We start from the raw sequence: 12,696 nt of genomic DNA, 5'->3' as shown, positions 1-12,696 counted from the left end.
GTGATAACCTTGGGGGCATTTGCCATGAAATAGTGATAACTTTGGGGGCATTTGCCATGAAATAGTGATAACTTTGGGGCATTTGCCATGAAATATCATATATTGATAACCTTGGGGGCATTTGCTATGAAATAGCATATAGCGATAACCTTGGGGGCATTTGCCATGATATAGCATATAGTGATAACCTTGAGGGCATTTGCCACGTCAAAATAAATTCCTACTGTAAGCCTCTGAGGAGGCTCAAAATAGCATTACATTTCTGTGATGCTGTGGAGAGGGCCCCTGCAGACAAACCAAAGTATTTTTACGTAAGTTTATAAGTGCTTCTTCCCGTCACTGCCATCTTGCTAGGAGAAGTAAGTGTGTGTAAACATATGTGTGTGTTTATTAATACTCTGTGTGTGTCTATATCACCTGTGTGTGTGTGTGTGTGTATCACCTGTGTATGTGTTTGTATGTGTTGTAAATGTATATAATGAGTAATATGTATTACATTACTTTTTGTGTGTGTTTGTGTGTGTGTGCATGTGCGCTTGTGCGTGCTTGTGTGTGTGTGTGCAGGGTGACGCTGGTGCGCCCCTAGTGTGTGTCCTAGCAGGAGAGGTGGAGAGGAGGTTTGTGCAGGTCGGCATTGTCAACTTTGGGCAGGGCTGTGCTCATGTGGGATTCCCTACAGTCTACATACACGTCCTCAGCTACACGCAGTTCATCAGGGACACCATTCAAGAGACAGAATGCAACGATCTGCCACCTTTTGAAGCGTGTTTTCTGTAAGCAGCCAGTGCAGATGTCATTTTTTAAAGTGAGTGAATATTATTCAGTAATAGTTGACTGTGCATCTCAAGCCCTTCAGCTGCCCACCCGTATAACCCTCTGCAGGGCCACATTCATCTTCCATTACATTTGCCCATGCTTGATGGACTTTGATGTACTTGATGTTCTGCTATTATTGCTCTTAAAATAAAAAGCACAGGATTTGTAACATTTTAAATCAAGTGTGTTTCATTTCTTGTGTACACTGACTGGTAAGCAATTTAAATTGCTTATTTTGTAATATCTTTATTTTAATGTTTCCCATTGTAATTGTTTAATTTGTAATGTTTTGCATGGATGTGCGCCAGTGCACGTTTATGGATGAGTGAAGCATGGTGCGTTGTGCACCCGCCCATATCACTGTTGATAGTTCTATAAGTGATATTTCTGATATATATGATATCTCTCCTCATGCTATTCTGATAAGAATGGATAGGTGTGAAGTGGGTGTGAGTAGGTGTGTCTGATACCAAGTGGAGAACCAACCAAGTGGGCTTGTTTTTGGCGCCATTTTATTCTTTGTTTAAAGCATTTAAAAGTAACTAAACTGCAATGTTTGTCAGATTTTGGGTTTTTAGACTTGGACTTATAAGATGAAGAACTGAAGAGAGGAGAAGTTGGCTACAGGCCAACCTAGGCCTTTCAGGCCTGGGCTAGGCCTACATAGACCATAGACCTTTTTTGTACCCTCTCTGCTTGTAATAGAATAAACTTGATTCCTGAAGTTCGCCAGTCTAAGATTAATATTAAGTAATTATTCACCACAATTACTTTCAGGTCTAACTTCATACTTGACCAATGGCTGATACCCTATTACATCAAACCTTAATACGTCAACCTATCCTTGCACTGCTGTTATAATTCTTATATTACAATGTTTACATTTTTCACGTATATTGCCCATATAATTATACTATAACTGTTATATTACTATGCTTACATTTTTCTATGCATATATTACTATTACTATGCTTAAATTACTGTTCTTATACTAATATGCTTACTTTTTTCTCTTACATTGTCCATATTTAATGCTGGTCTCTTGTATTGTCCATATTTATTGCTGGTCTCTAGACTTAATCCCTGCGCTGTTGCACTGTTGGATTTATTTGCACTACTAGTCAGGGGGCCAAAACTGATATTAAAACTCTGTCGGACACTTTTTGGTACAAGCATACAACCTATCCAGTATTAATATTTAACCCCTTAACATGTGTTCTAGCCAGGTTGTCAGCTTAGAAAATGTTTTTTGTCCATTTTAACACTATATTCTTATAAGTGGTAAAAGCGGATTTTTTTCCCCCAAAGTGCTTTCATTTTCTTCCATGTTACCTACTGTAATTTTGGGCAAATGTGCAATATAATCCAATTTATGTGCAAGCATGATCATTAGGGTGGTTGTCAAGCTGATTTTTGTGTGTGTGTGTGTATGACTTTAAGCAATTTCAGGCCAATTTGTTGGTTTCCTGCTCAACATGACATACCAACACTAAATGTTATAATATCTCCACAACCACAAAGACCATATACATATAAATGGTATCAAATGAAAGCCAACACTCATGGGCTGTCTGCAGAAGTGTCAGAACATGAACATGAACATGTATTGTACAGTGTAAGAGACAACAGAACAACTAGAACATGAAAAAAACAATCTTCACCTAAAGAGAACCAGTTTTCAAAGTGTATATCAGCTTGGAAACATAACATAGTATCCCAAAACCTCTATCAATCAGTACCCCTATCTATGGGAATAAGTCAAGCCAAGTTTAAAGCTTGTAGGGAGAGACAGTGCAATGCTGCACAAGTTGTAATTCTTTAATGTCAAGACAGCAATGTAGAACTGTAGATGGTGGTCTATGGTGCAATTTGACTTCATTAATGTACCAGGTTGTAACACAAATTATATTTAATTGACATATCACTATAGTTATTAATTCAATCCTAACATAACTGCTCTCTCACTTCTTTAGGGTAAGGGGTTAGTAACTAGTTAGTAGTAATAACTAGTCTTGCTGATCCTATCACTTACCAGCTGACTAGAACTGACTCTCGATTGTTTAAAAAACAGCACTCACTGATGCACTTATTCTTAGTTGCTTTGGTTAAAAATGCGTCAGCCAAATGTAATGTAATAACTAATAGTTGTATGGCAATGGTATTTTTCCCTTTCCAAGCAGTGACACTCAGGAAGGCAGCCAACAGAAGGCACCCAGGGACCATGTCCATGTGCTCAGTCTGAGTCCTGGTCAGGGACACAAAAGAAGAGTTGATAATGAATACCTTCCCAATACAAAACATGCATGCATCCAAGGGAATGATATAAATCTAATCTACAAAACAAGAAAAACAATATCATGCCAAATAATCTGAAACAATGTAGTTGCATATAATGTGGCAAAACTCAATAATAATGATGCGAGTACCTGAGTATTCTTGCACCGAGCTGCACAGGCACATCCACATGCCCCACTACAAAATATTCCACTTTTTTGACATCGACACTGCCTGGTACTGCACTGACTTCCACTTTCCTTGCATCCACATATCGTCAGCTCCAAGCACCAGGCCTGTACAGGTTCTTTGGCTAAAAGCTGGGGGACAAGCATTCCATCCTTCATGTGCCAACCACAACTGGTTGGTAAGGGCAACTGTGGATGGGTCACTGGCAGGGTAGGAATTTCACGGCGGCCATGGCCGTTGTAGCCCCTTGCGTTGGCCGAGATGCCCCTTTAAAAATCAGAGGTTTACAGGCCACTGTGGCCTTGGTGCCCCTTCTCTCAATATTCTGGTTTGCGTCGGACTAATAGCGTATTTTATTAGCCTATGGCCTGACAAAATAATCTTTCACAGCGCAAATTATTGTAGCATTTTACGCAGTTGAAAAGTGACAGCGCACGGCAAAAAAGTAAGTGCGTCCAGATTTCCATTCTTCTCAGTTGAACTACTCGCGAAGTAGCCTACTCATCATACAGGCATCACAAGTATCACATCACATGAAAGAGCTTTTTCTCAGCTTTTAAACGATGTTAGCCATTTGGTGAACGGTTCACGAGACAAATAAATACTATGATTAAATTGAATCATAAATTCTAGGATCTGCGCCCATCTCCCTACCCATTCATCTTGGAATACTTAACGAACCCTTCGTTCAAAACATGGCAAATCATATATCAAAATAAACAGCAGACCTTACCGAACACGAAGGTTTAAAGTCCCCTGTACAGTTAGCCATTCCAGAGTAATCCGGTTTTGAATTTGTAGCAAATTTCGACATGCATGTCTCCAAATTTGGGCTTTAATTTTCACAACGTGTTTAATTTTTTTCCTACGTAATTTCATAACACGCCAAATACAAAATAAATGTTACAAATATCGCCTAGATGTCGGTAAATATTAAAATCAGAGGATATAGAGCTGACCAGGCACGTGCAGAGAAGGGGGCCTACAGGGGCTCTAGCACCTGCCCTTTTGCCCCTTTGATGTCCAACTTTTGACAAGACCCGTTTTTTATTTTTTTTAAATTTGTAATACTTCCGCTAGTTCCAACGTGAATATTCCCTAAAATGTCTCATTAATAGTTTGTGAAATTAGAAATTTACAAAAATAAAAATTGTCTGTGTTAATTGAAATGCCTTGCGACCACCAATCCGTGACGTCATACATTCAGTGAACTCTCAGAAGGTGCACGCAGGCACAGTGCTGCAGGAGACGTTTGGGAGCACGGTAAGGTCACTTGGCAGTTAGCCTATCTGAACATGCAATAGTATTCAGCTTAGAGATAGAGAATAAAATGTTTAAAGTTGTTTCATGTTTAATGAAGTAGGCTATCAAACCCGTTTTAACAATGTCATGGTCCATCCATTTCAATAACCTGGCAGCTTCGAAAATCTAAGGCTGAACGTTCATAACATATTCTGTTTAGGTTACTATGTTGTAGTGGCTTAGGTTAGTAGACCTAGTTCATAAAACAGAGTAGGCAAACCTTTTCTAAATCGTCATAAGCCGACGACATAGGCTACTGTAGTTGTTTAACTAACCCAATTCTCAGTTGTTCTCTGTTTACAGTAGGCTTAGGCTACATTATGCGTCATTTCACTGTGGCCACACGCACAGCACATGAATCTGCAAGACACCAGCTTGCTAATAGTGTTAGTTCACTTTGATAAACATTAACATTATAGCCTGACAAGCCAGACTAGGCAATAACGTATTCGCTGCCGCTAGGGTGCGTCTAGATTTCTAGGCTATTAAAATTAGCTTTGAATTTAATCAATCAGATGGAAGATGTTTTATTTTGATATAATTTGCATGTAGCCTATGTATTCTCTATTGGGTTGTAATCAAAATTAAGTTTTCTATTAAGTTAACACGTTTTCTGAAACTTTTGTTCCATGTGCCCTTTTTTTAAATTTGAGCCCCTGCCCCTTCAAAGGTCTCTGCACGCCCCTGCAGCTGACTAAGAGTTTGTTAAAGTAGCCTTAATGATGACAAAATGCTAAGCATGCATCTAGGCTATTTGAGTTTCTTAAAGCTGAGCTGTGCTTAAATTGTTCAATAGATAGATAGATAGATAGATACTTTATTGATCCCCAAGGGGAAATTCAAGAATTTACATGATTTCATAACAGGCCAAATATAAAATAAATGTTAAATATAGCCTAGATATCTGTAAATATTAGATGATCAGATGATTTACAGTTCTATGTAATATGTCATGTTTCATGTTTTTGTAATGTTTCATACAGTGATGCAGGTCTATTGAATAGGCTAAATACAATTTCAATCATTTTTATAGCCTACTGTATAACTAAACCGAACCAACCTAACCGAAACACTACTGACTTTGTTATTAGTAGTTAGGTGGAGGGTGGCGCATCAGGCCAAAACACGACATGACATGACAAAACACATCAACATTAGTTGAGGGCTGCAACTTCACTTTTTAAATGACAATATCCTGGCCGGACTACTGTTGTCAGTGATATAAGTATTTGAAATGAACATGATTTCTTAATGTCTAGTGACATATCAGGGCTATTTTTTGATTAAGTGAAATACATTTCTTAAATACGGTTCCTTTAACTTTGGCCTTGGTGCACTGACATGGGGCCTTTGTGCCCCCCACCAAATATGCCCAACTGAAGGCCAAGTGGCCTTGCCCCCAAAATGGTGAAATTCCAAGCCTGGTCACTGGTGACTGTTTCCACTGAGTTGGTGGTAAAGTATCCACATTGGCTTTCACTTTCAAAAACAGGGCACAGCGAACATCATGGATTGAAGTGCTGTTTGTTTTTGGATCATACAGTTTGCAGACAACTGTTCTGCTGAGGATAGAATAGCTGGACTTGGTACTTCATCCTCACCAAAGTTGTGGAGAAGATGAGGGCACTGCTGGAACATTTTCCACGCTGTCCTTTTTCCTATTCCAGTGAACTGACTGGTAGTGTCACATCCAGTGATGGCATGAAATGCCAACAGACCATCCAGAATCTCATTTGACATTTTAATATCATGCACTTTAATGTAGCTGGTTTCTTGGCAGTTCCTTCTTTCATCCAAATTTCTGGGTTTGCAAACACAAGATTGGCAGTTCCTTCTTTCATCCAAATTTTCTGGGCTCATTTATCCCAGGTTGCAGTGAACACAAGATGCAACAACAGTACATCTGTGTCACTGCACTGAATGATGAGCCTCCCATCAACCATTTACAAACTGTTGATCCAAAAATCCACCAGCATCAATCCATGAAGGTTGGCTGCCTTCATCTTTCCACAACATTTGGTGAGGATGAAGTACCAAGTCCAGACTATTCTAAAAGTATAATTATATATACTGTTTTTTGATCCCGTGCTAGGAGCAAGGTTAAATTTGGTCTCTGCATTTATCCCAAACCAGCGGAGCTAGTTGGCTAGTTCAAACTTTTGCCAACCTAAAAAAAGCTTAACTCGTGTCAAGCTGTTCACCAACAGCAAGATCCATCTTCTTTGTTTTCAAGTAGCAGGGAATTCAAGCCAAACCGCTGCAACTCTGCCATCAATCATTATGTTAAGCCCGCTTAACGATTTGATTGGCCTGATAGAAGTTTTATTTTTTCAGCTCACAAGCCAACAGAGAGTTGCTAGACTAGCCCTGAATTTCCCCTTGGGGATCAATAAAGTATCTATCTATCTATCTATCTATCTAATTTGCTGCCGCTAGGGTGCGTCTAGATTTCTAGGCTAGCAACTATATTGTTTCAGAATATTTGGCATGATATTGTTTTTCCTGTTTTGTAGATTAGATTTATATTATGCCCTTGGATGCATGCATGTTTTGTATTGGGAAGGTATTCATTATCAACTCTTCTTTTGTGTCCCTGACCAGGACTCAGACTGAGCACATGGACATGGTCCCTGGGTGCCTTCTGTTGGCTGCCTACCTGAGAGTCACTGCTTGGATGGGGAAAAACATACCTTTGCCATATATTTGACTATTATATAGTTATTACTACTAACTAGTTACTTACCCCTAACCCTAAAGAAGTGAGAGAGCAGTAATGTTAGGATGGAATTAATAACTATAGTGATATGTTAATTAAATATAATTTGTGTTACAACCTGGTACATTAAAGGGGTGGTTCAGGATTTTGGACATAGGACCTCATTTCCAAGTAAGCAAGTGTGATATTTATCAGTGGAGACCGTTTTCAACACGTTTCATCCAGTCGTTCTAATTGCAGAGTTCGCAGGTGCTAGGCTAGTCAACGGTATGTGCTAGCCTGCCACTAAAAACAGTCTTACCTACTCCAAAGGACACTCGAGGCAAATTCCAGACAATCGATGTAAATGTCTGTGTTGATAGAATAGTGTAAGAAATACAACTACCCTTGCATCGTGTTGCAATAGTTATACTTTGTTCCCTGAAGTTGGTAGTAGTCATTTTGCATCTCAGCGGCGGACTGATATTACCAAGGCTACTACTAGGTATCCCCATTGGAGTGCGCTTTACTGTTTACTTTTTGGCGCAGTACTACTAACTGGTGCAAGTATAATTCCGCCGCTGCTAAGACACTAGTCCCTCAAAATGTAATGCGATCGTTGAAATGCAAGGATAGAATAATGTTAGAAATAAAACTATCAATACAGACATTTACATCGATAGTCTGGCGTTATAATTTATTTGCCTTGGGTGTACTTTGGAGTGGGTAAGACTGTTTTTAGTGGCAGGCTAGCACATACCGTTGACTTGCGCTAGCCTAGCACCTGCGAACTCTGCAATTAGAAGGACTGGAAGGACTTCCCAATGACGCCGAAGGGAAACTGACTATTCATGGCCTCGCCCACCTTGGCTTGTGACCGCCCACAGGAAGACAGGAAGATTTTGGCCAGGAGATTGTCTCTCTGCAGCTAGTAGGAGCTAACAGCAAGTTGTTAACATGGCGGAGCAAATTCGTGCCTGTGTTATTTGTGGCAATAACACATCAATGTTGCATGTCTTGCCTTAGAAAGAAGAGTTGAGGAAGAAATGGTTGGAATTTATCATTGGAACACCACCACCGAAGTATAGTGCAACATTAGTTCTGTGTTCCAATAATTTCGACCACACTCACTGTGCCTGCCTACAGTTAGAAAGGGGTTTTGCATCGATGTTCTGAAAACCTGGACCTGTACGTCACAACGATCGACCACCAGCTCACAGGCTGTAAGTACAAACAAACTTTTCCACCTAACGACTGTTACAAAATAGCATGCTTATATTCTTCGTTAGCATGCATGAAAAGGGCACAAGCTAGGCTTAGGCTAGCCTATATTACAGGAAGCTACACCAGGTACGTAACTGAAGTGTTCTGTTCGCGACGTGTAAAATCAGAGAATGTCTAATAGGAAGGGCTCTGGTAAAATCCATTAGAGCAATGGTCTATTTTTTTGAACGTAGCCTACAGGCCACGCGCCAGGTGTAGCTACTTCCATTGATTAGACCTATTGGAAGCTAATTGTTGCAGAAGACGCAACGCAAACGGAATGCTTCAGTTACGTGCCTGGTGTAGCTACACTCATAAGAAACTGTATGACCACACTACCCAGAGATTTAGCTTGTTGAACCTATAATCTTCTAACCGAAGCGTTAAACCACAAATAATAATATTGGCAACAATATCTTGTGCTCAACTAAGGACTGGTATTGTTCTAGTCTAAACAGGGAAAATCAAAAACACAATACCCGTGCACTATTAGGCTAAGTCGCTATCACTAGAGCCCAGGTTTTTACACTTCAGTCTAATTTATGTCTTCTTGCCATTATTACATTGGCCTTTGTAGGCCTACAATGATGTTTTGTTTGATTACTTGCTGTTTACTTAGTGTTTTGTATGTCTTCCAGAGCACATCCTCATGTTTGGCTACACAGCTTTCTAGCCTACATTAGGTCATCACGTTAGAAGCAAAGGTTTGTGATCTAACTTTTATTGTTGTGCTAGTTAGTTTCTAGAAGTCTTTTTCTAGTAGGCTAATACAGGTTATGTGCTCATCAATGTTTGGGAAAGTCAATTCATGGGTTTCATCAGGTCACTTTCCACAGGTGTATAAAATCAAGTAGCTCGATTATGAATGCAGACTGCATGGTGCTTGATTAATACACCTGTGTAAATGGACCTGATGAAACCCATGAATTGCATAACAGATATAATTGATATTACTGAATGTCTTCTTGTGGGTGTGCTACTTAGTAAATCATACACCTTACCACAGTCACTAAAATATTTTTTGTTTCCATTGTGCCAGTACAGTTTTGTGTGAGAGAGTGAATGTCCTGTGTACTATTAGTATCTTGTTTACACAGTAATACACATTTATTTACTTTAGGTACCCAAACAGAATACTTCATGAAAAGTATGAGTATTTATACAAGCACTTCGGATACACCATGGACATGGGGGCCTGCTACCTCTACTCCCATCAAGTCTGTTCATCCAAGGCCAGCTAGAAGACCTCGGGTTGATCAAGAGGAGGAGGAGGATGAAAGTGACATCTCCACAATAACACCTGATGGCTCCACCTATGGCTCAGCGCAATCAATGAGCAATGTAATAGAATCATCACAGCCAACGAATGTGTTTTGTGTGTTGTCCCTTCGGATACCCAGGACAACACAAGCCGAAACAACAACTCAGACCTTTTTCCCTAAATAATCCCAGAACCATCTTACAAAGGATCTGTAGGCCAGATGTCTGCATCGTCTGGCAAAAAGAGGACATTGTTAATTCTGTGCATAGTTTGGATGGTCTTGTTTTGTGTTTGCATTATTTTAATAGACTGCAATATTACTATTTGTCAGTGTTTCTCAAACTTTTTCAGACCAAGGACCACTTAAACAATAATAATTTAAACAAAAAAAGATCACTGACCACCTAGCAAAAAAAAAAACCAGTAGACCTACTTCAACAGTCTATTACACAATAGGCCTTCTCACTAAACCACCTTGCTTATTGTCTTTGCACCATGCTTATGCTTTCAGAGGATTCATATGATTTAAACTGGCATACTGTAGGTTACATGAGTGTTGCAGAACTGTTTGGATTTACTGTACATACAAGTTGGCTCAATATTGCAAACAACTCATCTATTATATTTTACCACATCTACTTGTGGAACACTTGAGAGAGCTTGCGGACCACACTTTGAGTACCACTGCTGTATGTAAATATAATAAAGCTATTTATTGAAAATGTACCTGTTTTTTGTATATTAGTTTTAGGAGTTGCATCAGTTTTTGTCCCTTTTAGGCTAAAGGTTTATCTTACCTTTCATATCTTCTGTCTCACAGGGGGCCATAGTAGTCATAGTTGAATGTTTAGTGCATTTTGAAGGGAGTACATTATGTTAAGGCAGACTGGTTCTAATCCTGGGTACAGGGTCATACAGACAACAGGGGTACTGGTGTTGCCCATTTTTCTAACCACATGAGCAATCCCCTTATGAAAAAGTAGTATAGGAATCTTATAGTATTTTGGGACAAAATATTATAGTAATCTTATAGGAATGATATTTTGGGACATACTGTAGAAGTACTACTAATAACTCTATAATATCCTATAACTGCTATAGTTTTTCTATAGTAGTCTTATACTATAAGATTCCTATAGTACTTTTTCCTAAGGGTCATACGTGACAGAAAACAACTTGAGTAGGCTAACCTCTGCCAATGTAGGCTATTAAAGCCATAGTTTATACTCATTACTGCAGAAGTCTTCCAGCACACGTTCTCTGCTTCTGTAGGCATTCTGGTGCAATTCCAGCGAAATATAGCTAGGACGGAGTAGGTAAGTGTGTTTGCATTTAGATCTATATATATATTGAGCTATAACCAAGTGGTCTTTCAATGATGGTTATGGTTTGAAATCCATGATACTATCTATTCCGATAGCATACAATTAGCAGGCTAGGTCAGTGGCTGAACTGCATTTAGGGTGCTTATAACCAGTGTTGTGAAGTAAAATATCTACTAGGAAGATTGCAAAGACTTTTGACTGTGTAAAGAAATAGGTCTTTATTTTAAAACGTTTCCAACTGTTTATTACTTGAATGCAAGATGACGATTGCCACAAACGTTTACCTCTTTTAGGAGAAATTTTAAGCTGACAGGCAATTGTTACCATTCTATTAAACCAACGTTCACCGACAAACGATCAGGAAGCGGTTCTTCTTCCTACTCGGATACTATGATCAAACACATGAAGTTGTATCTCCGAAGACATTTTGTGCAACAGTTTTGACTCGAGTTTTAGCCAGGGTTTTAGCACTGTAAAGTTGAATATGGAGCATAGCACAGGCAGAATCGGATGAGGACGCACTGGAGGGAGCGTCACAGTACTGTTAGCCAATCAGAGGCGAGGTCATTAACATGTCATGAATATTCATGAGCAAGAGGCAAATCCTGTTGTTCCTCCCTTCCCCACCAAACTAGAACAGCATGAAATAGACGCAGGAGAGCATTTTTTTCACCAAAACCGGCTCACAGGGCATTCATTAATACTAGAGACCATGGCAAAATTAATGAAAAAACGATGAGATGAGACCTTTAACATTCCATATGTTATCTTAATGCAGAGGAAGTAGATTGGGGGTTCGCACTGAAAGAGGAGGGCCTTTGAGAGTGACCAATAGGGGGTAGGATAGAGAAGTGGAATGGGGGGAGGCAGAGTTAGGGGGTTGCAGGAGGGCAGAACACGGGGGGCTGGGGGGGCAGGAGGGTATAAGAACCCTGAGCGAGCGCTGGTCGTGCCTGCTGTCTGTGCACTGATAACCCCTCTGTGGTCCTGTGGGTCTACTTTGTTTTTTTTACATTTCTTTTCTCCTCTTCTTTTTCGCTGCACTACTCTCATCCCCCTCTTCCTGGTCGGGTCAGCGTTGAAGATGTCGGGACGGACGGTGCTGCAGACGGCACTGGTGCTATGGCTGGCTCAGGTCACTCTGCAGGGAGGCACAGGTGTGTGTGTGTGTGCAGGTGTGTTGCAGATGTGCTAGATGGTGTGTGTGTCTGTGTAATCACACAAGTGAATGAACAAGTATTGTTGGTAGCTGTGCGTGTGTGTGTGTGTGTGTGTATAGCATCATGTAAGCGAGAGAGCAAGGCACATGTGAGTGTGTATACTGGCATATCTGAGAGCTCTCTGACCACATTGTCCTTCAAAATTGTACTCAAGTACTGTAATCAAGTAAATGTACTCCGTTACTGTCCGGCTCTGGGGGGCACACACACATATACAATCGCATCCAACTTCATTTACGCATCCAATTATTTAGTTAGTGTGGGACTCCTCTCTGAAGCCTGGATACTGCCCTGTTGGGTCAATAGTGCCTTGTTACCCTGTGTCCCACTCTACAGGACTAGATTGAACCA

This window comes from Alosa alosa, chromosome 22 (genome assembly GCF_017589495.1).
Source record: "Alosa alosa isolate M-15738 ecotype Scorff River chromosome 22, AALO_Geno_1.1, whole genome shotgun sequence".
In the NCBI taxonomy this organism is placed as follows: Eukaryota; Metazoa; Chordata; class Actinopteri; order Clupeiformes; family Clupeidae; genus Alosa; species Alosa alosa.
This window is presented reverse-complemented; position numbering follows the sequence as displayed.